General features: G+C 43.0%; 1 long non-coding RNA gene across 1 annotated transcript; it reads right to left on the minus strand.

Annotated features, from left to right (window-relative positions):
• Nucleotides 1–6526: 6526 nt before the first annotated feature.
• LOC138430286 (uncharacterized) lies at nt 6527–13269 on the minus strand. The gene is made up of 2 exons (XR_011253089.1): nt 13091–13269; nt 6527–6815 (listed from the first exon to the last, which is right to left on the minus strand). It is a non-coding gene; the product is annotated as an uncharacterized lncRNA (long non-coding RNA).
• Nucleotides 13270–24380: the final 11111 nt, after the last annotated feature.

Below are 24380 nucleotides of genomic sequence, written 5' to 3' on the forward strand. Positions count from 1 at the left end.
TCTAACAAATCACCCATGTTCATAGCAGAGGCTCTAACCTTTCCTTACAAAACAGGATCCTTTCCAAGTCTGCACTGTGGTTCACTTCAGTCTTCCACTCCTAACTAGGGTAGAGATTACTTGCCTATAGCCAAAGAGCAGAAAAGTTATCTAAAGTTTGGGAAGAGATACTATGACTTTCACTCCCTTTTGGCAGCAGCAGCAACATCTCAGGATCACCCAGTAAGGGCATGTGTGTGTGCGCTTAGTCACTTGGTTGTGTCTGACTCTGCGACCCCTGGGACTGGAGCCCGCCAGGCTCCTCTGTCCTTGGCATTTTCCAAGCAAGAGTACTGGAGCAGGTTGCCATTTCCTCCTCTGGGGGATCTTCCCAACCCAGGGATCAAACCTATGACTCTTGCATCTCCCGCCTTGGCAGGCGGATTCTTTCCAACCAGGCCACCTGGGAAGCCCGGTAAGGGCATAAGTGTCCTCATTACTGAGCTGATCTGTAGTCAACAATGAAGATCCAGTCCTCTAACAACACAGTCCTCTACCTGCACACATGCATGGACACAATGGAAGAAAATTTGGAAGGATAATCTATTAACTTTTTTTTAACCTCTAGTAGATGAGATTTGAGGAATATTAGAGAAGAGAAGTTACTTTTAAGGGAGAACTTCCGTTTTTGTTTTTTAACTTAAGCTATCTAAATTTTCATTGTGAGCTTTTATGTAATTAAAATGAATGATGTAAATAGAATGGTTTTGTTGATAAGATTATCATTCTTTCTTTATCCTATAAACTGTAGGTTCTTATAAACTATAGGTTTCCTCTAGTAGATCCTAATAGGCTGGAGGCTCCTTAATCACAAGAAACCTGACATAAAATAGGTAAATTTTATCAAAAGATCTTTGGACATAGAAAGACTATGGGTTTGAATTGTTATTTAGTCACTCAGTCATGTCCAACTCTTTTGTGACCCTAAAGACTGCAGCGCACCAGGCTCCCCTGTCCATGGAATTTCCCAAGCAAGAATACCATTGCCATTTCCTCTAGGGGATCTTCCTGATCCAGGGATCAAACCCATATCTGCCCTGGCAGGCAGATTCTTTACCACTGAATCACCAGGGACACCACTTGGGTTTCAACAGTAATACAATATTGCTCCTAAAGTACCCTGATAATATTTAAAGGTGCATATAAAAATGCTCATATCATCATTTATTTATAACTGAAAACAGCCCAAAGGACCAATAACAGGCAAGGTAATAAACTATGGTAGAGTCATATAATAAAATACCACTCAGCAATTTTAAAACTGATAAATGCAATAACAGAAAAAAATCTCAAAAATGTGTCTTGAGTGAAAGAACCCAAACATACACACAAAAATACATAATTCCATTTATATGATTTCATAGAACAGAAAAAAACTAATCTGTGTTAAAACACATCAAACAGTGGTTGCCTCTATGGACATGGAGAGAAGGGACTTACTTGAAAGAAGCACAAGGCAAGCTCACAAAGAAAAAATATTCTATCCTTCAGGTGATAGATGCATGGGTCTATACAGCTGTCAAAACTGATTGAACTTAACACTTAGAACCTATGGATGCATGTAGATATGTAAAGTACACTTTATATGTAAAGTATAGTGTATGTAAAGTTTAACAGGGAAGTAATTTTAAAACACCTCCCGGAAGTTCTTTGATACCCATCTCATGTCCATATCATCTCCCCCTAAATCCAGGTAGGCCTGTGACAGCTTCAAACAATGAAACATGGTGGAAGTGATGCTACATGACTTCCCAGAACAGGTCTAAAAAGCCCTTTAAAAGTCTGAAAAGTTCTGCATGATTCTCAGGACACCTACGCTGGAGACAACCAGATGCTAAGTGAAAAACTCCCCACTATCTCAAGGCCACTCTGCTGGACAAACAGTATGTGCATGCTCCAGTGGACAGGTTCACTGTTCCTCCCAACAGTCAGCGTCAACTCTCCGCCATGTGGGTGAGCCATAGCAGATGCCTGGCCCAGGAGAGTCTACAGATGGACTATCGCCCCAGATGACATCTCATGAAAACTAGATGAGAAACCCGCCAGTTAGAACTTTCCTGCCAACTTCCAAACACACAAAATCATGCAAAAAATTAATTATGTTTTACACCACTAAATTTTCAGGTTATTTGCTATACAGCAATATTAAGATATTTCTTAAGGATAAACTATTTTGAAAAAATGAAAAATCTGGGGAGCAACTTAATACTGATTAAATAAAAACAGGAAACTATGTTTTATGGTTCACAGGAAAGCTTAAGGTTTAAAAATAAACATTCCCTTTGACAAAACAGGAGGTAAGGTTTAGACCAGCTAACACAGATGCAATCCAAGTTACAAAATAACAAAGTTTTAAGTTGGCCAAAAAGTGTTTGGTTTTTCCCATAAGATGGATCTAGTACTGCTTTAGTTGTAACTTCACTCAAAACAATTTTATTAGACTATATTGTGATAGCTGTCATAGCAGTATGCATCTTTAAAAAACTTGTCAACATCAGTGAATTTTTGTGTAGCCATTTTAATATTGAAGACAAGAAAAAAGGCAACATTTTTCAGCATCTTATGCTTTATTACTTCAAGGATGGTAAAAATGAAACTGAAATGCAAAAAAAAAAAAAAAAGTACAGTGTATGGAGATGTTGTGACCAACTGTGTCAAGAGTGGTTTGTGGTTTCATGCTAGAGATTTCCTGCTTTGTACAACAAAAGTGATCCACCTATCATGTATATCTGTATATACAGTATTTTTGATTTGCATTTCTCTAATAAATGGCAATGCTGAGCATCTTTTCGTGCCTGTTAGCCATCCAGATGTCTTCTCTGGGGAAATATGTATTTAGGTTCCTGCCCATTTCTTTGATTGGGCTTTTACTTTTTCTCAAGCTGTATGAACTGCTCATATATTTTGGAAATTAAGCCCCTGTGGGTCATATCGTTTGCGAATATTTTCTCCCAGTCCATAGACTGTTTTGTCCTTGTGTTTAGTTTCCTTTACTGTGCAAAGTTTGATTAGATCCCATTTGCTTGTTTTCCCTTTTCTTTCTTTTTCCTTGGGAGACTGACCTAAGAAAATATTATTATGATTTACATCAGAGAATGTTTTGCCTATGTTCTTTTCTGGGATTTTTAAGATGTCATGTCTTACATCGAAGTCTCTAAGCCATTTTGAGTTTATACTGTGTACAGTATGAGGGAGTGCTCCAACTCCACTGACTTGCATGCGACTGCGCAGCTTGCTCAGGACCACTCGCTAAAGGGACTGTCTTTTCTGCACTGTACATTCTTGTCCCCTTTGTTAAAGGTTAATTGACGTTAGTTGTGCTGGTCTTTCTCCAGGCTCGCTAGTCTGTTCCACTGATCCCTGTCTGGTTTCGTGCCAACACCATTCTGTCCTGATTACTGTAGCTTTGTAGTACTGTACGAAGTCTGGGAGGGTTATGCCTCCAACTTTGTTCTTTTTCCTCAATATTGCTTTCACAATTCTGAGTCTGTTGTGGTTGTATGTAAATTTTAGGATTACTTGTTCTAGTTCTGTGAAAAAAATGTCATGGGTAATTTGGTAGCTGCTGCTGCTGCTGTTAAGTCGCTTCAGTCCCGACTCTGTGCGACCCCATAGACAGCAGCCCACCAGGCTCCCCCATCCCTGGGATTCTCCAGGCAAGAACACTGGAGTGGGTTGCCATTTCCTTCTCCACTGCATGAAAGTGAAAAGTCAAAGTGAAGTTGCTCAGTCCTGTCCAACTCTTAGCGACCCAATGGACTGCAGCCCACCAGGCCCCTCTGTCCATGGGATTTTCCAGGCAAGAGTACTGGAGTGGGGTGCCACTGCCTTCTCCGTGCTACATAGCATTCTGTAGTAAATGTTTCCATATAGACATTTAGGTTCTTCAAATACTTCACTAGTATAAACCAGATAGTAGTATACACTACAATGAATATCATCACTAGTGAGACGTTTTCCAGGACAGAGTGTCACAGAATATATTTCTTAAGTATGGGATTTGTTGAATGTCTCTTTTATGGTCAAAAAGGAATAAACTATCTCTGCATGATTTACCAAACTACATTTGATGGCTCAAATTCTGAATTTTATTATGAATTTTCTTATATCACTTGAAGCCTGAATTCTGAGGGAAAGCCTTCCCACATTCATTACATTCATAAGGTTTTTCTCCAGGATGGATTTTCAGATATTCAACGAGGCCAGAGTTATGCCTGAAGGATTTCTTATATTTCTTATAGGGTTTTTCTTCAGTATGAATTCTCCAGTGTTCAATAATGGCTGAGCTCTTCATAAAGGCTTTCCCATGATCACTATGTTGATGGGATTTATTCCCACTATGAGTTTTCTGATGTCTAGCAAAGGATAAACTGTACCTCAAAGATTTTCCACATTTATCACAGTGATAGTCTCTCTCCTCTTTGCATTCTTCGATGATTAATAAGTCTTGGAATTTTCCTAAAGGATTTTCCATATTCATTACATGGATATGGTTTCTCACCAGTATGTATTCTCTGATGTTCCAAGACAGCTGAGTTATCCCTGAAAGCTTTCACACATCCATTACATTTAAGCTTCTCTCCACTATGTATTTTCACATGACAAGCAAGGCCCTGAATTCTGAGCAAAGGCTTTCCCACCGTCTGTATTTGTAGAGTTTCTGACTAATGTAATAAAGTCTTTGCTAACTTAAAAGGACAGAATTATTTCTGAAAGCTATTCCACATTCATTGCATTTATGTGGTTTCTCTTTAGAATGAATTTTCTGATGATTAACAAATGTTGTGTGGTTCTTCAGATAATTTCACTATTTGTATGGAAATACAAAAAAATCCTCAAATAGCCAAAGCAATCTTGAGAAAGAAGAATGGAAATGGAGGAATCAACCTGCCTGACTTCAGGCTCTGCTACAAAGCCACAGTCAGCAAGACAGTATGGTACTGGCACAAAGACAGAAATATAGACAAATGGAACAAAATAGAAAGCCCAGAGATAAATCCACACACCTATGGACACCTTATCTTTGACAAAGGAGGCAAGAATATACAATGGAGAAAAGACAATCTCTTTAACAAGTGGTGCTGGGAAAACTGGTCAACCACTTGTAAAAGAATGAAACTAGAACACTTTCTAACATCATACACAAAAATTAACTCAAAATGGATGAAAGATCTAAACATAAGACCAGAAAAATAAAACTAGAGGAGAACATAGGCAAAACATAAATCACAGCAGGATCCTCTATGACTCACCTCCCAGAATATTGGAAATAAAAGCAAAAATAAACAAATGGGACCTAATTAAAATTAAAAGCTTCTGCATAACAAAGGAAACTATAAGCAAGGTGAAAAGACAGCCTTCTGAATGGGAGAAAATAATAGCAAATGAAGCAACTGACAAACAACTAATCTCAAAAATATACAAGCAACTCCTGCAGCTCAATTCCAGGAAAATAAATGACCCAATCAAAAAACGGGCCAAAGAATTAAATAGACATTTCTCCAAAGAAGACATACAGATGGCTAACAGACACATGAAAAGATGCTTAACATCACTCATTATCAGAGAAATGCAAATCAAAACCACAATGAGGTACCATTTCACACCAGCCAGAATGGCTGCAATCCAAAAGTCTACAAGCAATAAATGCTGGAGAGGGTGTGGAGAAAAGGGAACCCTCTTACACTGTTGGTGGGAATGCAAACTAGTACAGCCACTATGGAGAACAGTGTGGAGATTCCTTAAAAACCTGGAAATAGAAGTGCCTTATGACCCAGCAATCCCACTGCTGGGCATACACACCGAGGAAACCAGAATTGAAAGAGACATGTGTACCTCAATGTTCATTGCAGCACTGTTTACAATAGCCAGGACATGGAAGCAACCTAGATGTCCATCAGCAGACGAATGGATAAGAAAGCTGTGGTACATATATACAATGGAGTATTCCTCAGCCATTAAAAAGAACACATTTGAATCAGTTCTAATGAGGTGGACGAAACTGGAGCCGATTATACAGTGAGGTAAGCCAGAAAGAAAAACACCAATACGGTATGCTAATTCCATATATATGGAATTTAGAAAGATGGCAATGATGACCCTGTATGCGAGACAGCAAGAGAGACACAGATGTATAGAACAGTGTTTTGGACTCTATGGGAGAGGGAGAGGGTGGGATGATTTGGGAGAATGGCATTGAAACATGTATAATATCATATAAGAAATGAATCACCAGTCCAGGTTCGATGCATGATACTGGATGCTTGGAGCTGGTGCACTGGGATGACCCAGAGGGATGGTACGGGGAGGGAGGAGGAAGGGGGGTTCAGGATGGGGAACACGTGTATACCTGTGGTGGATTCATGTTGATATATGGCAAAACCAATACAATATTATAAAGTAATTAACCTCCAATTAAAATAAATAAATTTATATTTTTAAAAATGTTGTATGATTCTTGCGGAACTGACCACAATTAACCCATCTGTAAGATTTCTTGTCTATGAATTTTATGATTTAAAAGGGATGAGCTGCTCATAAAGGCTATCCCACATCCTTTACATTTACAAGGTTTCTCATCAGTGTGATTTCTCTGATGGATAATATTTGAAGTCTTTCTCAGTTTCCTCTCATTTATAGCGTGTCTTCTCTGTGCAGCTTCTGCCTTCCCAATACAGGATGCTTACCATCATGACACTCTGTTTGTTCTCCCAAATCACATCTCTCAGTATTTTGCTTTAGGGCTGACATCCTTGCTTCAAATACACACACCTGAACTGAAAAAAAAAAAATTAATTTCAGTGTTATATCGAGATAGTGAAACTGAGAGCTGCACATGGATAAGAACAATGTTCTGGTCTATACGGCTAGAGGCCACGCAGAATCAGTCCACCCCACTTGGGGTTCTTGCTTAGAAAAGATGGCAAGATTTAAGATTGGAGAAGCAAGTAGGATCCAAGCAAATAGAAAGTGTTGCTCCACTGTGTCCGACGCTTTGCAATCCCATGGACTCTAGTCTGCCAGGCTCCTCCGCCCATAGAATTCTCCAGGCAAGAGTACTGGAATGGGTTGCCATTCCCTTCTCCAGGGGATCTTCCTGACCCAGGGATGAAACCCAGGTGTCCTGCATTGCAGGCGGATTCTTTACCAGCTGAGCCCCAGGGAAGCCCAAGAAAACAGAAGGAAGTCATATCATAGATACTGCATTTAGGACTTCCCCGGTGGCCCAGTGATTACAAATCCGCATGCCGAAGCAGGGGACACAGGTTTGAGCCCTGGTCCGGGAAGATCCCGCCTGCTACGGGGTAACTAAGCCCACAAGCCACAGCTACAGAAGCCAAAGGGCCCAGAGCACGTTCCGCAACAAGACACTGCATGAGAAGCCCAGCGCAGCAGCTAGAGAGCAGCCTCTGCTCCCCGCAACTAGGGAAAGCCCTCGGGTAGCAATGAAGACCCAGCACAGCCGGAAATAACATTAATTAACTTTAAAAGCATATATTGTATTTAAAGACTGTAAGGGGATGACAGAGGATGAGATGGCTGGATGCATCACTGACTCGATGGACGTGAGTCTGAGTGAACTCCAGGAGTTGGTGATGGACAGGGAGGCCTGGCGTGCTGCGATTCATGGGGTCACAAAGAGCCAGACACGACTGAGCGACTGAGCTGAACTGAAGGAGGATCTAAGAAGTTGGAAAGCTACGAAGGTAACACAGGAAAACACCAAAACAGAGAAAGATTAAAATGTGAGGATAGGGACTTCCCTGCCGGTCCAGTAATTCAGATTCTGCTCTTCCACTGCAGGGGGCACAGGTCTGATCCCTGGTCAGGGGACTAAGATTCCTGCAAACACGAGCAAACATGAACCCCACCTCACAGCACGAAAATCAGCTGTAAGAGGGTGATAAGCCTAAATGTAAAAGACGAGCAATAAAGCCTCTAAAGTCAACACAGAAGAATACCTTCACGACTTGAGGAAAGGCAAGCTTTATCAAAACAGTACACAAGACACAACGACAAGAGAGGAAACAAGCTCAGTAAAATTAAAAGCTTCTATTCATCAAAAGGCCGCTATTAGGGAAAAGCAAGCCACAGGGAGAAGGGGAATACACATATATGATCGACAAAGTATTTTGAATAAATACTTCATAAAAGATGACGTATAATGGCCAAAAAACATTTGAAAAGTCCTCCACCTCATTAGATATCAGGGATATGAATATTAAGATACAATGAGATACACGATAGACCTTAAGAACAATGAACTTCAAAGGACTGACAATATTAAAAGTTGATGAGGATATGGAAAAATGAGTATGCTCACACACTGATGGTGAAAATGCAAATTGGTAAAAAAAACTTTGAAAAACTATCTGGCATTATGTGCTCAAGTTGGATACATACATATCCTATAAACTAGCAATCCCACTCTGAGATACAATCATGCCCCCAAAAATGTATCTACATACGAACCAAGCAATAATATATATGCCTGTTCACAGCATTAAAAACTAGAAACACCCTAAACATCGATCTAAAATATGAGATAATGAAATATGCTATTGCAGTAGTTTCACACGACTAGTCTCCAGATCAATGACATCACCATCACCTGAGAACCTGTAGACTTTGAGCCCACACTTCAGACCTAACGACTGAGATGGTCTGAGGGTAGGGCCCAGCAACCACGCTTAAACATGCACTGCCATGGCCCACAGCAAAGACAGTGCATGAATCTCAGAAAATGCGTGAAAAGCCACACCAAACGTGTGTGTGTATAGTTTCATTCACATAAAGTTAAAGAAACACGCCAAAATAAATTACCGTGTTAGTTCAAGGGGTGGAGGAGAATGCGGCTAATGACTGGAAGCGATCAAATATGATTTAGCACAGTACTGGCAGTGTTCTGTTTCTTGACCCGAGTGCTGGTTACATGAATATTCATTTCAAAAATACCAATGGAGACCATATGTACATAAAATCAACTCTTCTATAAGACTTATAAGAAAGAAAAATGTTAGCTTATGACTTCCTGAATACTTGGATCAAAGAAATGCAAATTGAACAATATCTAAAAAATTATGATAATAAAAACTACAATACAATCAAAACACTACACAAACAAAAGTTGACAGCTTTAAGTTTATACTACATAAACAACAAGGAAAATCAATGAATTGATTAAAGAAATAACTACAAAAGGTTAAAAAAGGGAAATAAACCTAAGGAAAAGAAAAAGCAATTAAAGATTTTTTAAAAAGGAAAACAGTAACACTAATAAATACATCTAAGTGTTCCTTAAAAAAATAAAACAGAGCTAATGAAGGAGGGGAAATGGAACAAAAACCCAAATATGCAAGAAATTATAGGGAACCATGAATACGGAAGATAAAAGTAACCATAACATAAAGGATAGAGGTAGAACCAAAAAGGACTACTAACTACGCAGACAAACTTGAGAACTTTAATTACTGGATATTTTTTAGGAAATTAGAAATTATCAAAACTGTTTCGAGAGAGAGCAAGAATTTCAGTTGGCCAAATCACTGTATAAGAGAGAACACTGTTAAGAACTATTCCCCAATTCCTCTGTCCTGCTCCCTATATCACAGAAAAAAAATGTTTTTAAATGCACCCAAACCTTCAGGGAACCACCTACCACGTAAATTAAATTATAACAAACAATGAAAATAGTCCAAAACTTTTACAAAAATTATTACAAAATTTAAACCAAAGGCAATGAAAATGGCTCAAAGTGGGGGTGGGGGGAATCATCCAATCAATACTTAGAAAAACATGAACAAAGAGAATCATCTTACTGATGTTAAAATAGTTAATAGGCCATGACCAAGTGAGGCTCTACTAAGAATGCAAAGTCATTAAGAATAAAATGTATCGTATTAACAGATCAAAAAGGAAAAGACAAATATCTCCATATATGTTGAAAAGGCATTTGATAAAATTCAATCAGTTCAGTTCAGTCGCTCAGTCGTGTCTGACTCTTTGTGACCCCATGAATTGCAGCACGCCAGGCCTCCCTGTCCATCATCAACTCCCGGAGTTCACACAAACTCATGTCCATCGAGTCCGTGATGCCATCCAGCCATCTCATCCTCTGTCATCCCCTTCTCCTCCTGCCCCCAATCCCTCCCAGCATCAGAGTCTTTTCCAATGAGTCACCTCTTCTCATGAGGTGGCCAAAGTATTGGAGTTTCAGCTTCAGTTCTTCCAATGAACACCCAGGACTGATCTCCTTTAGGATGGACTGGTTGGATCTCCTTGCAGTCCAAAGGACTCTCAAGAGTCTTCTCCAACACCACAGCTCAAAGGCATCAGTTCTTCAGCACTCAGCTTTCTTCACAGTCCAACGCTCATATCTATACACGACCACTGGAAAAACTATAGCTGTGACTAGACGGACCTTTGTTGGCAAAGTAATGTCTCTGCTTTTGAATATGCTATCTAGATTGGTCATAACTTTCCTTCCAAGGAGTATGCGTCTTTTAATTTCATGGCTGCAATCACCATCTACAGTGATTTTGGAGCCCCCCAAAATAAAGTCTGACACTGTTTCCACTGCTTCCCCCATCTATTTCCCATGAAGTGATGGGACTAGATGCCATGATCTTTGTTTTCTGAATGTTGAGCTTTAAGCCAACTGTTTCACTCTCTTCTTACACTTTCATCAAGAGGCTTTTGAGTTCCTCTTCACTTTCTGCCATAAGGGTGGTGTCATCTGCATATCTGAGGTTATTGATATTTCTCTTCCAGCCCAGCATTTCTCATGATGTACTCTGCATATAAGTTAAATAAGCAGAGTGATAATATACAGCCTTGACGTACTCCTTTCCCTATTTGGAACCAGTCTGTTGTTCCATGTCCAGTTCTAACTGTTGCCTCCTGACCTGCATATAGGTTTCTCAAGAGGCAGGTCAGGTGGTCTGTTATTCCCATCTCTTTCAGAATTGTCCACAGTTGATTGTGATCCACACAGTCAAAGGCTTTGGCATAGTCAATAAAGCAGAAATAGATGTTTTTCTGGACCTCTCTTGCTTTTTCCATGATGCAGTGTGTAGGGAACAAGGTATAAAGAAGGTTGAGAAGTGCTTGCAAATGAGAGTCTCAACCAGGGCTGAACATTCTTGCAAACGAGATGTTCTGCCCAGTGTAGGGAACTAGGTTTAAGGAAGGTTGAGAAGTGCTTGCAAACGAGACTCTCAACCTGAGCTGAACATTCTTGCAAACGAGATGTTCAGCTAAGAATCCTTGTTTGCTCCCGTGGGAAAAGAACATTGCTTGCACACAAGGATGTTTCTCTGATTCCTCAAAAGGAACAGACCCTGGGACAAAACGGATTCTAAGTTGATAAGGAAGTTCCCCAAACAAAGTCTTAGCTGCAGTAAATAAGCCAAGGAAAAGGTTATCTCGCCCTGCGCCTGCACGCTGTATAGTCTCTGAATCGTAGTGCTTGGCAGCTTGCCCTGTAGGGGGTTGTGCAAAAGATATAAAATAAAGCAGCTGTAAGAAGCAAGTGTTAAAATATAAAGATTCAAACCACTCTGCAGTGGTGGTGTTTCATTCCGTCGACAGCACCAGCGGATGTTGGCAATTTGATCTCAGGTTCCTCTGCCTTTTCTAAGACCAGCTTGAACACCTGGAATTCCATGGTTCATGTATTGCTGAAGCCTGGCTTGGAGAATTTTGAACATTACTTTACTAGCATGTGAGATGAGTGCAGTTGTGCGGTAGTTTGAGCATTCTTTGGCATTGCCTTTCTTTGGGATTGGAATGAAAACTGACCTTTTCCAGTCCTGTGGCCACTACTGAGTTTTCCAAATTTGCTGGCATATTGAGTGCAACACTTTCACAGCATCATCTTTCAGGATTTGAAAGAGCTCAACTGGAATTCCATCACCTCCACTAGCTTTGTTCGTAGTGATGCTTTCTAAGGCCCACTTGACTTCACATTCCAGGATGTCTGGCTCCGCTTCAGTATTCTTGCCTTGAGAACCCCATGAACAGTATGAAAAGGCAAAATGATAGGATAATGAAAGAGGAACTCCCCAGGTCAGTAGGTGCCCAATATGCTACTGGAGATCAGTGGAGAAATAACTCCAGAAAGAATGAAGGGATGGAGCCAAAGCAAAAACAATACCCAGCTGTGGATGTGACTGGTGATAGAAGCAAGGTCCGATGCTGTAAAGAGCAATACTGCATAGGAACCTGGAATGTTAGGTCCATGAACCAAGGCAAATTGGAAGTGGTTAAACAGGAGATGGCAAGAGTAAACGTCGACATCTGGGGAATCAACCAACTAAAATGGACTGGAATAATGGGTGAATTTAACACAGATGACCATTATATCTACTGGGGGCAGGAATCCCTTAGAAGAAATGGAGTAGCCATCATGGTCAACAAAAGAGTCCGAAATGTAGTACTTGGATGCAATCTCAAAAATGACAGAATGATCTCTGTTCATTTCCAAGGCAAACCATTCAACATTACGGTAATCCAAGCCTATGCCCGATCCAGTAACGCTGAAGACGCTGAAGTTATATGGTTCTATGAAGACCTACAAGACCTTTTAGAACTAACACCCAAAAAAGATGTCCTTTTCATTACAGGGGACTGGAATGCAAAAGTAGGAAGTTAGGAAACACCTGGAGTAACAAGCAAATTTGGCCTTGGAGTATGGAACGAAGCAGGGCAAAGGCTAATAGAGTTTTGCCAAGAGAATATACTGGTCATAGCAAAATTCCATATCCATGCTTAACTTGAAAGAACAAAACTTTCTTAATAAAAAAACGTGATCAGGAAGAAGGCGCGAAACACTTGCCTGGAGTCATGCCTTGCAGCAAGCTCCAGGCCAAGCTCTGACTGTGAGTTACTCAGGCGCTTTCGCCAACAGGGTTGGAAATCTCTTCGGAGATTCAATCCCTGGGCCTCAGCGCGAGCTTTGAATCCTGCTGGGACACCGCGGCTCCCGGCGTTCCACCGCCATCCCCCGCACCGCCCTGCTACTGCCCGCCTCCCAGCTCGCTCCTTCCTCAACCTGCCGCTCGAGGAAAGGCGGCGCGCAGCGGTCTGTGTCCCCCGGCAGCAGCCATTCTCCACCGAGCTGGGAGGGCGCCGCTGCAAAGCTCCGTGCAGAACAGCCACAAGCACCCAAAGCTGTGTTTACCGCCGAAACCCACAAGCAAGCGGAGGCCGCGCTCCGCTCAAACGGTGACTGCCGAGGCCGGAAACGGCAGTGCCCTTTGAGGCTTCTGGGAAATGTAGTCTGGGATACAATCCCGTGGCTTAGGTTCTTCATTCCACGTGCAGGTTGGCATCACCTGGCGAGCCTGGAAAAGTAATTGTGCCTTGGTTCCAGCTCCACAGATTTTGCATTAATGCTCTGGGTGTGATCCCGGCATCGGGATTTTTTAAGTTCCTAAACGATTTTAATATTCAGCCAAGACTGCACCCACTGCCAGAAACGGATTGGGACCCGCGGAGCATGTTCTAAGCTCCTCTGGGTGAGCTATTTATGGTTTGTTTCAAAACAATCCTGCTTTGATTCCAAACAAAGAAAAGGCGTGAACACTAAAACATATTTTCTCACTATTAACTGACAGAACATGGAACACAATTTAATCAGTTTAACAAATGTATTATTTTCCAGGGGGGAAAAATCTACGTATAAAATTCAGCAATCTGACAGCTAGGAAGGAAAAATGCATCTCTTTCATTCAGCTAGGACTTTTTATTTCAAAGAAAATTTCTCAGAATGGGGCATGCAGTCACCAACCTACCAATGATTATAGTGTCCCACTATATGCTACTCACTGTTGTAGATGCTAAGGATGAAGCAGATGTCAATGACTCCTTCCCCGACCAAACTTCAGTCAGGATCCTATGGATCCTCTTCTTCTCTAGATCTTGTCTTTGGCCTGCTGGGTCCAATTTCAGCAAAGAATCCTGCTAAGCCAGTTCATCCAAGAATCCCATCCAACCCCCCCTCCCCAAATTGTCAACTACAAATTGGCAGTTGCCCTGGGCACTGGCATCTACCCCTATAAGGATTAAATCATATGCTGCTGCAGCCACTGACCTTCAACTCGTCCTGAAAGGAGAACAAGAGTCTTGAATATAGTCTTGAATATGTCAACAAATGTCAGAATAATTTCTCTTTAACATAGTGAACAAAATAAATAATGCTCCTCCCCTCAAAGATCCTACATTCAAATAGGGGTCAGGAAGAGAGAGATTAAACAAAAACAAAGGAAAAAGAGATGGGAGAAGGATTCCTCTTCAATATAGAGCTGTAAAAACTGCCCTCTTTGATAGGAGATCATTTGAGCTGAGTCTGAAGGAAGTGAAGTAACAAGGAGCGTATCTGCGGGAAGTCTGTTCCAGGCAGAGAAAACAGCACGTCCAGAGGCACTGCAGAGAGTGTGCTTGGTTTATTCGAAAACAGTAAAACTTCAATGAGGCTAGAATGCTAAAAACATAAGAAAAAGGCAGATGTCTGTATAGCTAATTTTATGTGTCACCATGATCGAGCTGAGTGATACCCAGATAGCTTGTAAATATTATTTCTGGGTCCATCTGTGAGGGTGTTTCCAGAGAGGTCAACATATGAATTGGTGAACTGCGTAAAGCAGATTGCTCTCCTCAGTGTGAGTGGGCAACATCCAACCTATTGAGGCCTAGATACAAGTTAAAAAGTGGAGAAAGGGAGAATTTGGTCTCTGCCCTTGAGCCAAGACATCCATCTTCTCCTGCCCTCAGGCCTCAGAGCTTCTAGTCCTCAGACCTTCAGACTCTGGGACTTAAGCCAGCATAGCATTCCTGCCTTCTCAGGCCTTTGCCTCCAGCCGGGAGTGGCCTCATTGGCTCCCACAGTTTAGGTCTTCAGACACAGACCAGATCACACCACTGGCTCTCCTCGTTCTCCAGCTTGACGGTGGCAGGTCACTGAACTTCTTAGTCTCCATGGCACAGGAGCCAACTGATTAACTAACTACACACACTGCTGCTTCTGTTTCTCTTGAGAACACTGACTCCTCGCTTGTTAACAGGATACGAGTTTCCGTGTGGATGTGCGCTTAAGGTGCTCTGTGTTAGCACTCTAGGAATGGAGTCAAGAGTGATATGGTAATTTTATATTTATCATTTTGAGGAACTGCCAGGATTTTGAGAATCCTATGGACAAAGGAGTCCGTGGGGTCACAAAGAGTCAGACACAACTGAATGACTAACACACACACACACACACACACACACACACACAAAACAAACAAGGATCCCAATTTCTCCACATTCTAATGGCTGCTTACTCAGTTGAAATAAAAGCCTGTGTCTTTATAGTGGACTAAAAGGACCAACCGTTCAGCTGAAGTTGAACGGTTCTATGAAGACCTACAAGACCTTTTTGAACTAACACCTATAAAAGACGTGCTTTTCATCATAGGGGACTGGAATGCAAAAGTAGAAAGTCAAGAAACATCTGGAGTAACAGGCAAATTTGGCCTTGGAATGCGGAATGAAGCAGGGCAAAGACTAATAGAGTTTTGCCAAGAAAATGCACTGGTCATAGCAAACACCCTCTTCCAACAACACAAGAGAAGACTCTACACATGGACATCACCAGATGGTCAACACCGAAATCAGGTTGATTATATTCTTTGCAGCCAAAGATGCAGAATCTCTATAAAGTCAACAAAAACAAGACCGGCAGCTGACTGTGGCTCAGATCATGAACTCCTTATTACCAAATTCAGACTTAAACTGAAGAAAGTAGGGAAAACCGCTAGACCATTCAGGTATGACCTAAATCAAATCCCTGATGATTATACAGTGGAAGTGAGAAATAGATTTAAGGTCCTAGATCTGATAGATAGAGTGCCTGATGAACTATGGAATGAGGTTCATGACATTGTACAGGAGACAGGGATCAAGACCATCTCCATGGAAAAGAAATGCAAAAAAGCAAAATGGCTGTCTGGGGAGGCCTTACAAATAGCTGTGAAAAGAAGAGAAGTGAAAAGCAAAGGAGAAAAGGAAAGATATAAGCATCTGAACGCAGAGTTCCAAAGAATAGCAAGAAGAGATAAGACAGCCTTCTTCAGCGATAGATGCAAAGAAATAGAGGAAAAGAACAGAATGGGAAAGACTAGAGATCTCTTCAAGAAAATTAGAGATACTAAGGGAACATTTCATGCAAAGATGGGCTCGATAAAGGACAAAAATGGTATGGACCTAACAGAAGCAGAAGATATTCAGAAGAGGTGGCAAGAATACACAGAAGAACTGTTCAAAAAAGATCTTCACGACCAAGATAATCACGATGGTGTCGATCACTCACCTAGAGCCAGACATCCTGGAATGTGAAGTCAAGTGGGCCTTAGAAAGCATCACTACGAACAGCGGTAGTGGAGGTGATAGAATTCCAGGTGAGCTATTTCAAATCCTGAAAGATGATGCTGTGAAAGTGTTGCACTCAATATGCCAGCAAATTTGGAAAACTCAGCAGTGGCCACAGGACTGGAAAAGGTCAGATTTCATTCCAATCCCAAAGAAAGGCAATGCCAAATAATGCTCAAACTACTGCACAATTGCACTCATCTCACATGCTAGTAAAGTAATGCTCAAAATTCTCCAAGCCAGGCTTCAGCAATACGTGAACCATGAACTTCCTGATGTTCAAGCTGGTTTTAGAAAAGGCAGAGGAACCTAAGATCAAATTGCCAACATCCACTGGATCATGGAAAAAGCAAGAGTTCCAGAAAAACATCTATTTCTGCTTTATTGACTATGCCAAAGCCTTTGAGTATGTGGATCACAATCAACTGTGGAAAATTCTGAAAGAGATGGGAATACCAGAACACCTGACCTGCCTCTTGAGAAATCTGTATGCAGGTCAGGAAGCAACAGTTCGAACTGGACATGGAACAACAGACTGGTTCCAAATAGGACAAGGAGTATGTCAAGGCTGTATATTGTCACCCTGCTTATTTAACTTCTATGCAGAGTACATCATGAGAAACGCTGGGCTGGAAGAAACACAAGCTGGAATGAAGATTGCCAGGAGAAATATCAATAACCTCAGATATGCAGATGACACCACCCTTATGGCAGAAAGTGAAGAGGAACTCAAAAGCCTCTTGATGAAAGTGAAAGAGGAGAGTGAAAAAGTTGGCTGAAAGCTCAACATTCAGAAAATGAAGATCATGGCATCTAGTCCCATCACTTCATGGGAAATAGATGGGGAAACAGTGGAAACAGTGTCAGACTTTATTTTTTTGGGCTCCAAAATCACTGCAGATGGTGACTGCAGCCATGAAATTAAAAGACGCATACTCCTTGGAAGAAAAGTTATGACCAACCCAGATAGCATATTCAAAAGCAGAAACATTACTTGGCCGATTAAGTTCTATCTAGTCAAGGCTATGGTTTTTCCAGTGGTTATGTATGGATGTGAGAGTTAGACTATGAAGAAGGCTGAGCGCCAAAGAATGGATGCTTTTGAACTGTGGTGTTGGAGAAGACTCTTGAGAGTCCCTTGGACTGCAAGGAAATCCAACCAGTCCATTCTGAAGGAGATCAGCCCTGGGATTTCTTTGGAGGGAATAATGCTAAAGCTGAAACTCCAGTACTTTGGCCACCTCATGCGAAGAGTTGACTCATTGGAAAAGACTCTGATGCTGGGAGGGACTGGGGGCAGGAGGAGAAGGGGACGACTGAGGATGAGATGGCTGGATGGCATCACGGACTCGATGGACGTGAGTCTGAGTGAACTCCGGGAGTTGGTGATGGACAGGGAGGCCTGGCATGCTGCGATTCATGGGGTCACAAAGAGTCAGACACGACTGAGCGACTCAACTGAACTGAAAAGGACCAACACTGTATTTAGTCAGATTGACTTTGAAGCCCAAGAAAATAGAATCTGTCACCACATCCACTTTCTCCTCTTCTATTTGCCATGAAGTGGTGGGACTGGATGCCATGATCTTTGTTTTCTGAATGTTGAGTTTCAAGCCAGCTTTTTCACTCTCCTCTTTCACCCTTATCAAGAGCCTCTTTATTTCCTCTTCACTTCCTGCCATTAGAATGAGAGTGGTATCATCTGCGCATGTGAGGCTGCTGATATTTCTCATGGCAATCTTGATTTCAGCTTGTCATCCATCCAGCCTGGCACTTCACATGATGCACGCAGCATAGAACTTAAATAAGCAAGGTGACAATATACAGCCTTAACATACTCCTTTCCCAATTTGGAACCAATCCGTTTTTCCATGTCCGGTTCTAACTGTTGCTTCTTGCCCTGCATACAGGTTTCTCATGAGACATGTAAGGTGGTCTGGTTCTCCCATCTCTTTAAGAATTTTCCACACTTTGCTGTGATCCACACAGTCAAAGGCTCTAGCTATTCTGAAGCAGAAGTACATGTTTTTCTGGAAATCCTTTGCTTTTCCCATGATTCAGTGAACGTTGGCAATTTGATCTCCGGGTTCCTCTGCCTGTTTGAAACCCGGGTTGTAACTCTGGAAGTTCTTGGTTCACTTATCGCTGAAGCCTAGCTTGAAGGATTTTGAGCATAACCTCACTAGCACGTGAAATGTGCGCAACTGTATAGTAATTTGGACATTCTGCTGCTGCTGCTGCTGCTGCTAAGTCGCTTCAGTCATGTCCGACTCTGTGCGACCCTATAGACAGCAGTCACGTTCTAGAGGGGCTAAAAATGTAGCCTCAGTTCACCCATGTACAAAACAGCTAATAATCTCCGCTTGCCTACTTCCCAGGATTGTTAGGAGAATTAACTGAGATAACAGAAACGAGAAGTTAGAGATCCAAGGAGAGAGCCACCACGGAGAGCAAGCACAGTGGCAGACATACCTGGAGCGGTGCAGACCGTCCAAGGGCATGTGCCTAGTGACTGCTGCCACCTGGAGGCCAATAGCGGGAACAGCACAGCTAACTTCTCCCGTCAAGGTCGCAGATCAGCGGGATTCCCAGGTGGTGCTAATGGTAAAGAACCCGCCCGCCAATGCAGGAGACAAAAAAGACACAAGTTCAGCCCCTGGGTTGGGAAGATCCCCTGAGAAGGGCCTGACAATCCACTCCAGTATTCTTGCCTGGAGAATCCCCAGGGACAGAGGAGTCCACAGAGTCGCAGAGTCGGACACAACTGAAGTGACTGAGCACGCATGTTGATAAGTACCTTACACGTTATTTTATGCAGGCCTCACCACAGCCCAAAACGCGAGTATTGTGCGCCTCATTTTAAAGAGCAAGAAATAAGGGCTTTAGACTCCTCGCCACCCCATGGACTGCAGCCTACCAGGCTCCTCCACCCATGGGATTTTCCAGGCAAGAGTACTGGAGTGGGGTGCCATTGCCTTCTCCGTTAGGTTGGCTTACAGGAGGTCAATTACCTACTTAGTCTTTCCCGGAGTTCTGGGAAGCATACCACTCCTCTAGAGTTGCCAGATGAAATACAGGACACTCAGTAACATTTCAATTTCAGGAAAAAAAAAAAAAAACACTGCAGGGGACACATATTTTCCTAAAATTTGTTTATTGTTTACCTGAAATTCAAATTTACCTAGGCATACTGTATTTTTATTTGCTAAATCTGGCAACCCAACCCTATTCATTCCATATAGATCTTTTCTAAAAACATCTCTCTTATCCTAATACACTATCTAAAATGCCACAGTTTTTTGGTTTTAAGATATCTAGGTATTTTGGGATACCCTATGATACATTTAACCTTGGATTGAGGGGGACACCCTTTAAGTTGTTACCTACTTATTAGTGGACTTAGTTGGCTGTGCCCAACATCTTTCAAAAAGTGGACAGCTGGAGTATGAATAAAGGTGAGAAACGAAGCAACAGCCCAGTCGGGGAGAAGAGGCTGCCGGGGAGGAGAGAGGATTCATGATGCTGAAAAGCACTGACACTCCTCATTCCCACTGCTGCTGGAGCACTGTGGCGAGACAGCCTTTCACGTGACTGGACACACTGACTATACTCGCTGAGTGCCTTTGGGTGAGCAAGTGCAGGAATGATGCTGAGCTGCCTCTAGTAGCACACACACTGTAACAGTGGGCTTCGGCAGCCCTGAGGCCATCTTCCTGGGACTCCTCGCAGGGCAGCGCCAAGAGCCCTTCATTACTGGGCAAGACTAACGTCTCCTGCTGCCCCTGCTGCTTGCCTGAGTGCCCTTGAACAAAACTCTTTTTCCTTTGGGCCTCAGTTTTCAGTCTGAAAACTGAAGATGACTGGATGAGACCCTCCTTATCACCCTCCCCATTTCCATGGCTCTTGAGGACATTCTGACAACAGTTTGGGTACTAGAGCTGGAGACATTGTTTGAACTTACAAAGATCTGGAAGGAAGGAGCTCTGTGTGCCCTTGCTCCAGCCAGGAGCCAGCCTGCTGGGGACAGGGCTCCCTTTCCAGCTCCAGCTGTGGTTTCTCCAGCTTTCCAGGCAGCCCAGCACGGCCAGACTTGCATCTGCCGCTGCCCACCTTCGTCTGGTGCTTTTCTGTGCCAGAGTGATCCCCCCAGCAGGTTGAACTGGAGGCGGGGCCCAAGGGGTCCTAAACTCCTTCCTTCATCTCTCACCTGACCTGTTCCAATTGCGATGCCCTGAAAAGATGAGGCGACAGTCATGCTCTAGTGAAAGTGACCCCAGTTCAGCACTCAGTATGCTGAGTTTGGTCCCTGGCTTTGGCCATTTGCCAGAAGCAGAATCTTGGGCAAGTCACTGCCTCTCTTTCTCTAATCCTCTGTGACTTCATCTTAAGAGTGAGGAAGAACACTTACTCCACAGTGCTGCTCATAGGCAAGGATGAACACTGGACTACGAGCCCAGAGTAGGTCACCCAGAAGGAAATGGATGTGTCTCCACCTTTTTTTCTGTGTGTCACCCAGGGGCTCCCCAGATAAGATCTAAAGCCTCAGGTGCTCCCTACCTAGTGCTTCTCCGGATCCCAAGACCTTAACATGCGGAAGACGTAGGCCACAAATGAAGACCTCCCCAATTTGTATAGAATGAAAACTGTTAATATAGATGAGAGGAGAATGCCTTCATGTGTAAGAAAAGGGATAAGATTCAGGGTACAAACAGAGGGTTTTCTTAAACAGAAATGGGGGCTGTTCATTCAGAATGGAAAGTAGAGGACACAGGCTCCCGTGAAGAGATGTGGGTAAATGCACTTGTGTGAGGGTATAAAATTCTCTTTTCCCATAGAAAGCAAGTCATCAGCTGTGAGCGAGATGGAAGAAGCAGTTGTTGGAGGTATGAAGAAAGAGGAAAAACTGTGAGATAGTCGTTGAGGAGGATGGATGGGCTAAGAAGATGTAAGAGGGCAGTTTGACAGCATTAAGGGCCCACTTGACTCGTAAACTGAAAATCAGACCGATCATCAGAGCCTTGCATTTTTCTCAGGCCACATCTGCTACACAGGTACAAGTATGGAACAGGCAGGGAGCTGGATTCAACTAGATTTGGTGTTTTATCAGGAGAATGAAACCAGGTAAGATAGGGCAAACGAATGATCATAATGATGGGCCATTATCTTTAAGCTGGGTTAGGAGGGACGTGAGAACATGAAGGCCTAAGCATCAGGGCAAGAGTGATAGGATCAGTGAATCAGCAAGCAGTGAGTCCTGGGGAGACAGTTTGCATTCCTCAGACGAAAGGTAGGAGAGTATCCCTGAGGAGGAGCCTCTCCAAATGTCACGGGCCTCCCAGAAGTGTCTCCATGTCCTAACCCCCCAAAACTGTGATTGTTACCTTAGACAACAAAAGGAACTTTGCAAATGTGATTAACGGTTGTGAAGTGGAGAGATTTATCTTGAATTGACCAGGTGGGCCTCATGTAAATCACATCAGTCTTCAAAAGAGAGACACAGGAGGAATTATCCGCAAAGGTAATGTGTTGACAGAAGGAGAGACTGGAGTCATGCGCTTCGAAGACGGAGGAAGAGGCCGCAAGGCAAGGGATATAGGCCACAACACACCCTGAAAGAGGCAAGGAAACAGGCCCTCCTCTGCAGCCTCCAGGAGCCAACAGTGCCCACGCCTCGACTTCAGCTCAGTAAACTGATTTCAGACATCTGACTCCAGAACTCTAAGAGAGTGAACTTGTGTTTGTTGTATGTCACTAAGTGTGTGGTAGCTTATTACACTAGTAATTGGAAGCTAAAACACCAAGAAGGGGAAGGGCGTAGTGGGGAGGGCTAGGCAACAGCTCTCCCACCCCCAGGATAAATCTGAAGAGAAAGTATTCTGGAGAGACTGAGAGGCCCTGTGTCACTCAGCGAGGAGTGAAAACAATGCAGATGCCACTGGGGAGAATGACGGCGCCATTCCTTTGAAGGCATTAACAACTAAAGGCATCTCAGGCAGCAAGGTTTCCATGTAAATCAATGATACACAGTACTACCATACACAGACCCATTTTTGTTTAAAAAGTGTATCTGTACAAGCATGTCTGTGTACATTTAGGAAAGAGTTCGAACCCCTGAGTATTGCGTGACTGGCTGAGTCCCTCCTCCCCTCAGTCTTTGTTTCAGCACATCCCAATCCACACACCCTGAAGACCGTCAATCCCCTGACTCAACTCCACCTTTTCCGTAACACATATAACTTTCATAACACACACTCATCTCACACACTAGTAAAGTAATGCTCAAAATTCTCCAAGCCAGGCTTCAGCAATACATGAACCATGGACTTCCAGGTGTTCAAGCTGGTCTTAGAAAAGGCAGAGGAATCTGAGATCAAATTGCCAACATCTGCTGGATCATGGAAAAAGCAAGAGAGTTCCAGAAAAATATCTATTTCTACTTTATTGACTGTGCCAAAGCTTTTGACTGTGTGGATCACAATCAACTGTGGAAAATTCTGAAAGAGATGGGAATACCAGAACACCTGACCTGCCTCTTGAGAAACCTATATGCAGGTCAGGAAGCAACAGTTCGAACTGGACATGGAACAACAGACTAGTTTCAAATAGGAAAAGGAGTATGTCAAGGCTGTATATTGTCACCCTGCTTATTTAACTTCTATGCAGAGTACATCATGAGAAACGCTGGACTGGAAGAAACACAAGCTGGAATCAAGATTGCCGGGAAATATCAGTCACCTCAGATATGCAGATGATACCACCCTTATGGCAGAAAGTGAAGAGGAACTCAAAAGCCTCTTGATGAAAGTGAAAGTGGAGAGTGAAAAAGTTGGCTGAAAGCTCAACATTCAGAAAACAAAGATCATGGCATCTGGTCCCATCACTTCATGGAAAATAGATGGGGAAACAGTGGAAACAGTGGCAGACTTTATTTTTTTGGGCTCCAAAATCACTGCAGATGGTGACTGCAGCCATGAAATTAAAAGACACTTACTCCTTGGAAGAAAAGTTATGGCCAACCTAGATAGCATATTCAAAAGCAGAGACGTTACTTTGCCAAAAAAGGTCCATCTGGTCAAGGCTATGGTTTTTCCAGTAGTCATGTATGGATTCAAGAGTGGGACTGTGAAAAAGGCTGAGCGCCGAAGAATTGATGCTTTTGAGCTGTGGTGTTGGAGAAGACTCTTGAGAGTCCCTTGGACTGCAAGGAGATCCAACCAGTCCATTCTAAAGGAGATCAGCCCTGGGTGTTCTTTGAAAGGAATGATGCTGAAGCTGAAACTCCAGTACTTTGGCCACCTCATGCGAAGAGTTGACTCACTGGAAAAGACTCTGATGCTGGGAAGGATTGGGGGCAGGAGGAGAAGGAGACGGCAGAGGATGAGATGGCTTGATGGCATCACCGACTCGATGGTCATGAGTCTGAGTGAACTCCGGGAGTTGGTGATGGACAGGGATGCCTGGCGTGCTGCGATTCATAGGGTCGCATAGAGTTGGACACGACTGAACTGAACTGAACTGATACCTTTTATCAAAATCGTATACTGCTCTAGTGGGAGATCTCACTAGAATTTAACATCCACGGTGATTTTTTTTTGCGTAAGCGTCTTGGCCAGTTCCTGGAACATAGCAGGACCTCAAATGTTTGCTAAATGAACGAACTTCAGAGGTGAGAAGGGGATACACATTTCAGAATGTTATTAAAGAGAAAGTACGGGTGATATTTCCGTTCTTTTCCCCCCGTAGCACTTTAACAAATTGAAAAGCATGTTAATGGGTATTCCTAAAATAAAGACAAGAAAGGCATTTAAAAACAATGCCACATGTGAGGATAACCTGAAGGAACGAGTTGCGAACTCGAAGACCACTTCGCGGGAGCGGCCCCATCGCCTCCGGCGCGGCCTCTGGCGGGGCCCCGGGACGGCGCCGGAAGCGGG

The sequence above is a fragment of the Ovis canadensis genome, chromosome 25 (assembly GCF_042477335.2).
Source record: "Ovis canadensis isolate MfBH-ARS-UI-01 breed Bighorn chromosome 25, ARS-UI_OviCan_v2, whole genome shotgun sequence".
NCBI lineage: Eukaryota > Metazoa > Chordata > Mammalia > Artiodactyla > Bovidae > Ovis > Ovis canadensis.